This window comes from Buceros rhinoceros, unplaced genomic scaffold, assembly GCF_000710305.1.
Source record: "Buceros rhinoceros silvestris isolate BGI_N320 unplaced genomic scaffold, ASM71030v1 scaffold801, whole genome shotgun sequence".
NCBI lineage: Eukaryota > Metazoa > Chordata > Aves > Bucerotiformes > Bucerotidae > Buceros > Buceros rhinoceros.
The window spans coordinates 29,370-37,420 of record NW_010392289.1 but is presented as its reverse complement, the minus strand read 5'-3'; positions in this window follow the sequence as shown (position 1 = coordinate 37,420).

Below are 8,051 nucleotides of genomic sequence, written 5' to 3'. Positions count from 1 at the left end.
AGGATGGTGGAGCACTGGAACAGGCTGCCCAGAGAGGCTGTGGAGTCTCCTTCTCTGGAGATATTCAAAACCCACCTGGACACGATCCTGGGCAGCCTGCTCTAGGTGAACCTGCTTTAGCAGGGGGGTTGGACTAAGTGATCTCCAGAGGTCCCTTGCAACCCCTACCATCCTGTGCTTCTGTGAACCTGTCCATCACTGCTGCTCTGGGTAGTCCAGTGGCTCCAGGTAATGCAGAGTTTTCTGCTCAAAGCTTAAAGATGGTTATTCAGACTCCCTCCCAGATGACTTCCTATCTTGTAGGTAATGCTGCCACCACCATGTGCTTGGGTAATGCAAAGCTTTGTGTTCTGAATGGTATTAACTTATCCTATCGCCACCAGTACGTGCAGAAACATCTTGTCTGTAAATCCCAGTTGTTCCTAAAGCCTTTGTGGCCAAATCTCTTTCTGAAGTGCCCGCTTTACCTGTGCTGGAATACCCCAAAGAGATTCAAGCATGAAAATTCAAGGCTTTAGATTCCACAACTGCAACTATTTCTGTCTGAACTGGTCAGATACTCATGTACCCGTTAGTGAGAACAGCCAGAACACCCTCAGTCATCATGGTGTGGCAACGTTATGACTTTTAGTCCTTCAGAAAGAGATTTGGCCACAAAGGCTTTAGGAACAACTGAGAAAATTACACTGGACAGTATAAACCACTAACTCTGTGCTGCCCTGTATTGTACCACTGTTTCCCATTCCAGTGATGGTGAGATGTAAATATAAGCTCTTGATGGTGGTGACTGCATAAAATCAGTTCCTTGGAGCTATTAACACAGAGATTTGACAGAATCTTGTGTCTTTGAAATAGGTCTTATAAATATACTTATGTAACACAGAAGAACATAGATCTATAACTTCTTTTTGGACACACACTTCACAGAGATTGCTCCTGAAATCTGGGTTGGTTTTTTTTTTTTATTTGCAGATGGGAGAGGAGAATGTATCACGGTTATCTGGAAATCTACAATTAATAACTACTTTCTCACTCTTCAGGAGTTTTTCTTTTTTTTTTTTTCCTTTTTTCTTCAGGAGTTTTTCTCCTTAATGGAGAAAAGAACACCTTTTGGAGGGTCAGGGACATTACAGAAAACAATATTCATATCGTATAAATTTAAAGAGTTTACAATTGTCTTCTCCAAGCTATCACCCACAGGTCAGATCCCTGAGAGCGGACAAAAACCACAGCTGTATTGCCTCTTTAAATGATTCCAGTGAACAGCTTTGCTCTGCTCAGCCCTGCCCCTACACTCAGTGATCAGCAGTTCCTCTGAAGGCTTACCCAGAGCCACAGGAAGCCAACACCGGTAAGCAGCTCCTTGCAAGAGGACAGCAATGCAGAGATCGCTTGCTGGCCCTGATGTGCTCTGCACTTAGTGGTGGGGCTCCCGCTGAGCTCATCAGCTGCCCCTGAAATGCTTTGAAGATATAAACTGGTTCTTCAGTCCTGTTGGAGCATTGCTGAAGAAACACATTAATTTTTTTCTCATGGAAACAATTTCTTGTGAACTTTAAGGGAATTACCTGACTGCACCAGTCCTTTGGATGCTTTGAAACCCCTGCTCAGCCTGAGCAGCAAACACTTCTTTTCCATTCTTTGTGCTGGCAGAGAGGGTCTGGCATGGAGAAGTCTCTATCTGACCTGCAAATAACCGGCACAACGAAGTGCTCACTTTTACAGGCAGATTGGCTGTGTGCTGGTGGGAAGAGGGCAATTCCACATCAGCATGTCAGGGAAGCCACAGAGTGAGTGGGGAGTTGGAGAAAATCACCAATCCCTTCCCCAGCAGCTCTGGCGTTACTCCTCCGCTGTCCAAGCAATGCAACCCCTAGGATGGCTGCAATAAACCCCTTACGGTAGACACTGGCAATGAGCCCTGCAAGAGGGCAAAGGGTTAATTGAAAACAGACTCTCCTTCACAAGCGAAGATTTAAAACCTGCAACTCACAGCAATAACTGCCCAATTTATTTCCAGTGGGATGAGGGCAGCAGGAGGAATGCACCACATAACTCATCGCTGGTGCTGGGGGCCTGACGTGCACATCTGGAGCACTAGGTACAGTGACAGGGTGGCTGGAGGCAACACCAAGCAGAAAAGTGAGGTAACAGGAGACGTGAGGTAAGTGATACACACGGTCAGAGCAGCTTCCTACAGGAGCATGAGCTGCAGGTAACCCAACCTTGATGCCGGGGCATCAAGAAGCTTGGGTGGCTCTCCAGCTCCCAGAGCTGCCAGCACCATCCTTACAAGGAAAAGAAACAGAGCTCTGTGTGGGGGTTTGCTCTGCAAAGCAGCATAGGTGGGTTTGAACCTTGGGGCCTGGGGACTCAGGGAGGTTTTGTGCTATGGCTGACAGGAACTTTAAAAAGCAGTAGCATTTTCTGTAAGTGTTACATTTGAATCTCTTTGACATTTTCCCCTTGGTGCTAATTATTCCCAGCAGCTTCCCACCACGCAGCAAATGCCTGGCACCGTGACAGTTATTAAAAACCTGTTAACAGGCTCTGGAGGAAAGTGCCTGGAGTCACCTTGCCAGGTGAAAGAGAGCCTGTCAAATAAGTAAAAATAAATTGGATCTGAACCCTTCTTAGGCAGCTTCAGAGACTTCCCAGAGGCAGAGGATATGGTCCTGGGCAGCTGGCTCTAGGTGGCCCTGCTTGCAGAGCAGGGCTGGACCAGGTGACCTCCAGAGGCACCTGAGCTATTCTGCAATTCTGAGTTTCTGCCCAAACGTGCTGCTCTCTTGAGAAACAGCTCTGACAGGCACTGCCTGGGTGGAGTGAAGCATGAGGGATCTGCTCGCTCAGAAGCAGCTAGTACAGCACTGGTTCCGATCCTCTCGGTGACTGAGTGTGATCAATCTGATGGGAGTCAATTAAATACTCATATGGAGTAAGTATTCCAGCCCAGCCTGGGCTCTGCCTTCTTGCTCTTCTCAAGACAGGAGAAGTGGCATGGCTCTGTCCACAGGTCCAGTGTTAAAGGGGCTTTGCAGGATGTACACAGTTAAGAGTTTCTGCCACGCAGAAATGAAACTTCCCTGCTCAGAGGCTCAGCTTTCAAGCAGCAAGTCCCTGAGAGCAGTGTTTGGATGACGGTGGCACTGCACTGCCTGAGGGCCGTGTTTCCACACAGCTCCTTCCCTCATCTCTCTGCCTGTTGGCTGTGGTTTTAGCAATAAATTACTGACTTTAGAGCCAAGTGGCAGGAGGAATTACAGTGTATCATAGGACAATGCAAACCCTGGGGAGAAGATAACACTTCTGAATTACCGGAGTCATCTGAATGATAATTCACAGGTAAATTCAGGTCTTATGGGCCTATGTGCCATCCAGACCAGGAGCTGATGAAGTATTGCCCCACAGGTTATCTGTAGGAGGTGCATAGGTCCCCCAGTGTTGTATTTGCCAGAGCTGTGCTGAGGCTGCTGTCTGCATAAAGATGTTCAAGAACATCTGGTCTCATTGAGGTGTAGCCTCAATGTCCATTCCTTTCAACCCGCAAAGCCGGGAAACCACAGTGTAAGAGAAACACTTCGCTGCTTTCCCCAGCAAAGTGCAGGGAAGACAAAGCAGGAGAATGGGGAAGGTGGGATGTGGATCTCCAGGTCTTAAAGAACTTCCATAGAACTTGTAAATCACTGCTTCTTTGGTCCTCGGATGGCCATCCAGACAATCTGAGTGATGGCAGGCAGTGCTTACCAAAAGATCAGTGACCTGAAAGGAGACTATGCAGTCCCAGAGAAAAGCTTAGCACAGGTTTGCCAAGCTCAACCCAATTCCTCAATACCTCTGGGCTGGCAAAGTGTCTGAGGAAGCAATAGTTCCCACTAGCTCATCCAAAGTTATCTGGAATGAAGTTGTGGCCTAGCAGGGCTATCCAAGTGACTGCTGGAGTATGTCCAAGAGTTTTGGTGCTGTGGATCAAAGAGGACAGAGCTTTCTTGCGATCCAGGGCACCCAGGAACTCAGTCTTAACGATGTGATGTCATGGGAAAAAAAAAGAGGTCATCTGAACACCTAGTTTGAAGGAAACTGTCATAAGTACAGGAAAAGCTTCGATATGACTTTGTGTGTGTATATATATCTATCTATACGAAGGCATGGCATCCTGCTGATGAATGTTTGCTAAGGATAATCTGTCATCATTTTTAATATGTGCCCACCAGAATCAGCAGCTATCAGGAGGACACCTTCGCGAGTAACTGGCAGTAAGACATCCAGAAATCCAAAGGAGGCTGCTGTGTGCTGGTATGGTCCCCCTGCCACTGAAAGCCCCCTTGAGACCCAGAGCGCTATCTCTTCCTCCCCCTCCCTCTCCCCCCACTGCTTCCTAGGGCATGAAGCAACCCAGGGTCAGTCAGGCTCAGACCGTGAAAGACAGCAAAACAGCAGTAAGGCACCTCCTCGGTGTGCCGGGCCTTGCACTCCTCCTGATAGTCCAGTACGTCCTTACTTGGGTCATGATAACCTGGTACATCTGTAGCTGAGTCGAGGCCAAGAGGGGGGCGATAGCAAACATCAGAAATCGACAAGTTCTGGGCCTGCGCAGCTAGCAGAAAAAACCAGAATATTACGACATCCGAGGTGGGCCAGAGTGGGAAAATATCTGATGAAAGTCAATCATCCTGGACCCTGTAAATAATCCTCCTAAAGCGAGACCCTCTGAGCTCTCCTGGATCGCAGCAGGCTGGGTCCTGCATCTCCCCTGAGCTGGGATGCCTCTCAGGTACAAACTGCATGAAAGGCCAGGACAAAGTCAGGCTTCTCGAGGCTCAGTTATTGTCTGTTGAGATGGACAGAGCATCGTATTTGCTCTAAACTCGGGAAGGAAACTTTAACTGTAGGCTAGTCTCTCTTTCATCCACCTGTCTCGAGTGTGGAGGGGTCTGTGTTTCACTGGATCCAAATAACTGTTTGTCCGCATCTATGTTTTCTGGCTGTGAGTATGCATATGCATATATATATATACACACACACACATTAAGGATATCCTGCAGTAACTTAGTGTGAATCTTGTCATCATCAAATCTGTAACTAGGTCACTGTTTTGACTGTCACATATCTGACTGAATGACCTTGTTAATTTTAAATTGTTTAGTAATTAAGTGCCGCTAAAAAAAATCAACCCTTTGGTCTACCCCTCATTAATAAATCATAGGTTGCTGCCTAATCTCAACCATGCCAGTATTTTCTCCTGTGACAGGACGCTACCTCACAGTAGCCTCTGATAGACCTTACCCAGTGCTGATCTCACTTTCCAGGCATCTAACAGATGGCATCTTGGGCCTCTGGCTGAGCCACAGTAACAGAAGTCCTAAACCACGAGAAATTAAGGAACTGTAAATAATGCCATTTGGACTCCTCCCTCCAGACTGCAATCATTAGAGCTGGTGTTTGGGCAAAGCCTTCCTGCACAGAAAGGAAGTTACCCAGCTGACCAGCTGCCTCAGACTCCTGCTCATTTTCTCTCTCACAGGAGAAGAGACAAAGGTCAGTTATTTTTGGGTCTCTCTATGCCTCGGCCATCTGCAGCTGTAGGGAAGTAAAAATATTCACAGTTCTCATTCTCATTTGTGATCAAATGTGGGATTCAAACACTTCATCACTCATCATTTACATATCCTGCTATATTGAAGGCACCTATATTCTATAATCTATAATTATATTTCAAGGGGCTTTTTGATTCTGAAAGCATATTAACCAACCAACCAACCCAATTATCAAGAGAATTCCATGAAAGAAATATCTTAATACATGGTAACTTACTTGGTTAATAAACATCAAAACAGTCAGTAATGATTCCCAGATTTTCCTTTTCACACCACAATTCTGCAATATCCCAGAAAAGAGATCTTCAAGCAGTCAATTGACTTTGCAGTCCCATTTTAATCTGCCTATTTCAAACACAAGTTGTGAATTCCCTTTCTCTTGCATTCACTTTACACAATTTATAATCCCCCTGATTTTCCTTACAAACGTTAGTACTGTTCAGGCTCATTGATGTGCTTTTGTCTGTAGGTTTCAGACAGTGACAGCCTTGCTGAGTCTTCTAAAACTAAATTTAATATAGAAGACTTCACATCTTGTCTTCAGAAACCCTGGAGGATCCTCTGCTTGAGAAAAACATTTTAAATTTTTTAGTTCATGGAATAGAAGGTCACTTTTGTCATGCTGCTGCTAGGGTGGCGTATCATTAGATATGTCTCAAAAGTCAGAGTTCTGCAGGCAGAATGTGTGAGTAAATGACTGCTTCACTGCTTTCAAAACTATGAAGACGGGAATCAGACATCTAATGCTTACTAATAGCTCCAGAACCCTTGCAGTAAAACCCAGAGCTAATGACAGGAGAAAAGATGGACTCTAAGACAGCTGCCATATTGCATTTGTCAGACCAGAAGTAAAAGTCCGAGTAAGCAACAACGAGTGAGTCGATGGCTCCCAATCTCCAAATAAAACAGAAGCCCACAAGTGCAACACAGCAGGGACCCAAAGCTCATGGTCTTTGCCTGACCTATTCTGATGTGAAATATCATCAGCTTGAAGTTCAAAGGTATTAGATTTCTTTGTAAGACCTTTGGAGAAGTTGATAATGACATATATTTTGCGATAGCATCGAGACTCCCAATTGCAAAAGGTGTTCACTGCAGAAGCATTTTTCATTTGCACAAATCTAGAGACTTGAAAATTAACCTGATCTGGAGAAGCACAGCAGGACCGAACATGAAAAAAAAGAGAATAATGTTTAAGCTGCCTTTTAGTACAACTGACCACAGAATACTACTCGGGTGACAGAATTATAACACTGATGCTTAAACAATCCTGTTCTTGGTTTGCAAAGACGAAGGCGGCACAACAGGTTAAAGAAGAATGCTTTATTCACCTTTCATCTCTCACAGTTCTAAACAGTAAATGTAGTTAACAATTCACCCATGGTACCGGAGAACGCAGTCTTGGTATCAGTAAAATGTCTACTGCTTAAGGCACTGGTAGTGGGAAGAAAGGAGACATAACATGGATTGCTGCTGTTAATCAGAATCTGAATCTATCATGAACGTGTGCTTCCTATTCAAATGCTTAAAATTCCATGAGCTACATTCAACAAACAAATGTTTATACAACTTCAGTAATTACTGAAACAGGAATTGGTGGCTCCCCAACTTCGACTTAAGAGCAAGTATTGCATTACTTTGGAGTGGAATCAATTTCTAACCTACTAAAAGAAAACAAAACACGACTTACTTCAGCAGTATGGCGTTAAGACCCTGTATTTGGTTACAATACAGCAAGCAAAGTCAAGTAACAGCATATGAGTGCCATATACTGTCACCTTAAAAGGAGCAGTTTTACAATATAAAAAATTATTTTAGAACATACTAAAGCCTGGTTTTGTACAAATGTTTTTACAAAACTGAATTACTCTAAGAAAAAAAATCAAGAACATTTTAAATATGAATCACTCTTTACATGTTGCACGCATAAAATTACTTATCTTGATGATATAAATTAGGAGTTCTACAAACTTCTTAAAGCTGGCATCCATACACTATTGAAATGTACACATCGGAAATACTGAAGTGTTAGTTCTGCAAAAAATCCTTAAGAGTCACATTTATACTTGCCAAACAGACACAGTGACCTAGATTTCTAAAGGAGCCACAGCGGCCTCCCGTGGCCACCTAAGAAATCCCTGTCCTTAACCTTTTCATCGATTTTGAACACAACATTCCTTACAAATGTTAATAAACTTAAAAGGTACAACAGTGGTTCATGCTTGGTCCATGTATCCCAGGAAACGACAATATTTCTATTTTAAATGAGTATAAAGGAACATACTCTTCACAAGAGCTAGCTCCTGGTCACAAACACAAAGCCATGTCTCCTCTCTGAATCAGCAAGAACCTGTTCCAGAACAGTTAACAGAAGTGTTTTTTGTCGGTCAGTGAGAGATGGTCTTCAACAGATGTTCAACACATGTTCAATATTAGGATCCCAAATATGTAACT